This window comes from Puma concolor, chromosome D2, assembly GCF_028749965.1.
Source record: "Puma concolor isolate L17-30 chromosome D2, mPumCon1.1.hap2, whole genome shotgun sequence".
Taxonomy (NCBI): Eukaryota; Metazoa; Chordata; class Mammalia; order Carnivora; family Felidae; genus Puma; species Puma concolor.
The window spans coordinates 19,589,646-19,593,741 of NC_141677.1; the positions used below are offsets into that span (position 1 = coordinate 19,589,646).

General features: G+C 54.4%; 1 pseudogene; it reads left to right on the forward strand.

The window, feature by feature from the left end:
- The first annotated feature begins 3,612 nt into the window (after nt 1–3,612).
- On the forward strand, nt 3,613–3,731 carry LOC147575919 (5S ribosomal RNA; annotated as a pseudogene).
- The last annotated feature ends 365 nt before the right edge of the window (nt 3,732–4,096 follow it).

Consider the following 4,096-nt stretch of genomic DNA (forward strand, 5'->3'; position numbering starts at 1 on the left):
CCCCTGCTCATGTATGTGCCCAGGCTCGCTCTCTCTGTCTAAAATAAATGAACGTTTAAGAATTTTTTAAAGAAAAACAATTGTGTTTAAAAGAGGATAGGATTTTCTCATTTTTCGGAAAAATTCTATGCTTTTTGGTTTTTTTTTTTTCCTTCGGTAAGCTCTACACCCAACGGGGAGGTCAGACTCATGACCCTGAGATCAAGAGTCCCAAGCTCCACTGACTGAGCCGGCCAGGCACCCCTGTCCTTCTCTTACCCAAGGCTACTATCTTGAGCTTTGAGTCGCTGACTTAACTCTGAAAAGCAGTGAGTCTTAGATGCAGCCAATGGCAAAGAGCACACGTCGGACAAAACCGGAGGGAACAAAACTGGGGATGATGCCTGCCGTTTGAAAAGCATTCCAATCTCAGACAAAGTAGCACCGAAAACAGATCTCAGCTGGTTCGCGGACTTTGGCACGCCGACGTTACCGGTGAGAAATGAGATACAAGAACGGACCGCCATGAAGTTGACATTCCCACCATGGGACCCAGAAGGAAACGGGGGCCCCACCTTGCAGAGGGTGGCCACCCTCTGGGCCGGCTCGGCTTCCACCTCGGGCAGCGACTTGGCCTTCCTCGGGGTCTGCTGCAGCTTCCGCTCCGCCACCTCCAGGCGCTCTTGCAACTGGCGGTTTTGATCCGCAGTCTAGGAAATGAAGGCAAAGCATCAAAGTGTAGCAAGTCTTCTCTCCGTTTCCATTTTTAATAAAGTGAAACAAAATCTAAATGCAGAGATCTACTGTTAGTTCTGACTGAAGCCAACAGTTTGGTAGGTGCTTCAGAGTAAACCTTTCCTTTCTGCGAGGAGTCACCCACTGCCTTGGTCCTCCGTTCGCTACGCAAAACATGTCTTGCCAAACTCTTTGCTCTTCTTCACTATCTTCAAAGAAGTCTTTCCAAAGACAAAGTTCCCACACATTAAAGAAAACCCATCTTCTGGAGGAGCTTGCTCGCTCTTCCTGACCAGTTAAGGAGAGAAGGGTTCGGTCCTAACCCTTCATAAACATATTTATACTGGGGTCCGAGGGCTCGCTACATAAGACATTCTGAGGTGGGCACATCAGCCAGCACAGAGCTTCTGAGAGCATGCCTGATGCCAGTTGAGTTCCTTTTGGAAGTGTACCATTATTCAACAAAAACACTCTCCCTCTTGACCAAAAACGTGGAAAACTTCAACGTGGAAAACTTAGACACGAGATTTTTTGTTAAAGGACTTTTAGGGAAGCCGAGGTGGCTCAGTCAGTTAAGCGTCCACCTTCGGCTCAGGTCATGATCTCATAGCTCATGGGGTCAACCCCGCCTCGTGCTCTGTGCTGACAGCTCAGAGCCTGGAGCCTGCTTTGGATTCTGTGTCTCCCTCTCTCCCTCTCTGGCCCTCCACTGCTCATGCTTACTCTCTCTCCGTCTCTCTCTCTCTCACTCTGGCTCCCTTTCTCAAAAATAAATAAGCATTAAAAATATATAAAGTCATTTTAAAAATCATGTACAAGGTGAGGTTTTTCCAAGGTTAACGTTTGTTCCCACAGACTCCTTCCATCTTCTGTGTGCATATAGCTCTGTGTGTATATACAGACCACGTATCATGCTTTCAAACCCTCCAAAATAAATCACATGCTGTACACATAGTATTTCACCATCTGCCCTTTACACTCATGATTTGGAACATGGTACGTGCTCTCAAACAGCATTCCTCCATGTCATTTTAATGGCTTCCTAGTATTTCACTTTGTTTATCATTTTGGGTCGACTGGCGCATTTGACAAACACACCAGGCAAACTCACTCTGTTTCCAAGAAGCTGGATGTGGTTTTCCTGTTCAATGCTGGATGACCTGAGACAACCAAGGAAGAGACGTGCTGCTTCCCAAAACACAGGGTCTCACATCCTCACGCCAGACTGTGCTTCTGCACCTGCCATTCCCCCCGATCTCAGGTACTAACCAAAATGGCCAGCTGCCTACACATTCCCAGCCACTCCCTGCTCCTTTGGAAACAGTGCTAACAGGCAACAGAGTAACGTGCATGTAAGACAAGACAAAGAAGGAATCAAGGAGGGGAGCCCCATAACATGCTTCCATAAAATTTGAAAGAATTAAACCCTGGACGTTGAAGTAAGCCCGCTGGTCAACACAAGATTCTAAGATCCTAAAACCCTGACATTGACACTTGGTCCTTAACTTGACTTGTAATTAATGAAAGTGGAATGAAGTTCAACGAAACCAACGACCTGTCGATGCAGAGAGTCCTTCTTTGCGATCTCGTTTTCAAGATTCTCCTTGAGGTCGTACAGAGAGGTGGCTTCGTGTTGTGCCCTGAGGCAGTTCTTCTCAAGGGTAGTGATCCTCTCTTGCATGTCTTCCTTCTGGGCCATGGCCTACAGTAGGTATTTCAGAGAGAAAACAGGGAAAGAATCAGGGTACGACACATTAACACACTCCAGACACAAAAAGCAGGCAAAAACCTCATGTTCCAAACAAACAGAAAAGTAGCATCCTCGGGGCACCTGGGTGGCTCACCCGCTGTGGCTCTGTGAGTTGGCACCCCGCGTCAGGCTCTGTGCCAACTTTGCACCTTCCCTGAAACACCAGGCATGTGCACGGTAAAGGGGGCACGCGCTGGGCCTGGGAGGCTAGGACCAGCCTCTTTCGGCGCATAGCGGCAGCGGGTAGCGTTTGGGGACAAACGAACCTGAACACGCCGGATCTCCTCTTGGGTCGGAAGCTATGCAGGGTCGGGCCTGGTTAGTACTAGGATGGGAGACCATCTGGGAATGCGTGTAACTGGAGGCTTTTCCCTTTTGCCTTTGACCTCCTTGACCTCTTCATTGGCGCCAGCCCACCCCCCCTCCCTTCCTGACCAGGGAGAGGCGCTCCTGGGGCCAAACTCAACGCAGCCAGGGCTCCCTCAGCCCCTCCCAGTTCAGCCCAGCGGCCTGGCCTGCCTTACACACCCCACCCCACGTCACAAGGGGCCCGCTCCCCTTTCCCCACTCCCCGCACCAGGCCAAATCCCACTGCACGGGCCTGAAAACACACCCCAGCTTTGCACCTTCCCTGACACACCACCTACACCCGCACGGAGTGCACAGTGCACGCGGGACCGGTTTCCGGAGTTGGGGGTCCGGGGTGCGGGGTCCTGGGGATGGCCGCTGGAGCGTGGGGGCTGGGGCCTGGGTTGGAGGGTGGGGGCTGGGGTGCGTAGACGCGAGGACAAAAATGGGGCAGGAGGGACACAGAGACACCACACTCCGTCTACGCCACAGGCCTGGGCTGTCTGGGTGCTGGGCCTCTTCCCTCCCTCGGAGCCCTCCACCCCTGAATCCCTGGCAATTCACAAGACCCAGCTAGGTGAGCGGGCTTTGTCTGGTGATGTTGTCTGGGGACGCTGGGGCTCCGGTTGGCGTTTGAGCCAGTTGGGGCAGAAGGGAGGGAATGGCCAGGTGGGGGGCTGGCAGACAGGCAGGCAGGCAGGCAGGCAGGCAGGCAAGCAGGTGCATGGGTGCAGCGCGGCACCCTCTGGGCTTGGGACGCGTGGAGCAGGCTCTTGAAGTGCACAGCGGCAGCCCCTGGCGTCTTTGGCCATACCAGCCTGAACGCGCCCGACCCCGTCTCCTCTCGGAAGCTAAGCAGGGTCGGGCCTGCTTAGAACTTGGATGGGAGACCGCCTGGGAACACCGGGTGCTGTAGGCTTTTGCCTTTTGCCTTGGCCTCCTTGACCTCTCCTTTGGCGCCCGCCGCCCCCCCCTCCCTCCCTGTGTCCCTGTCTCCCCAGGGAGCACGGCTCCTGGGGCCAAACACACCCCAGCCACTGCTACCTCAGCCCCTCCCGGGCCAGCTGAGCGGCCTGGCAGGGCCTGGCTCCGCTCCGCCCCACCCCCCCAGGCCCCCCCCCCCCCCCCCCCGCACACCCCACCGCACTTCACAAGGGGCACGCTCCCCGCTCCCCGCCTCAGCCAAATCCCACTGCACCGACTGGAAGCCACAGCGCAGCTTTGCACCTTTCCTGACACACCACCCAAACCCGCACCCGCACGGAGGGTGGCGGGTGCGGTGTG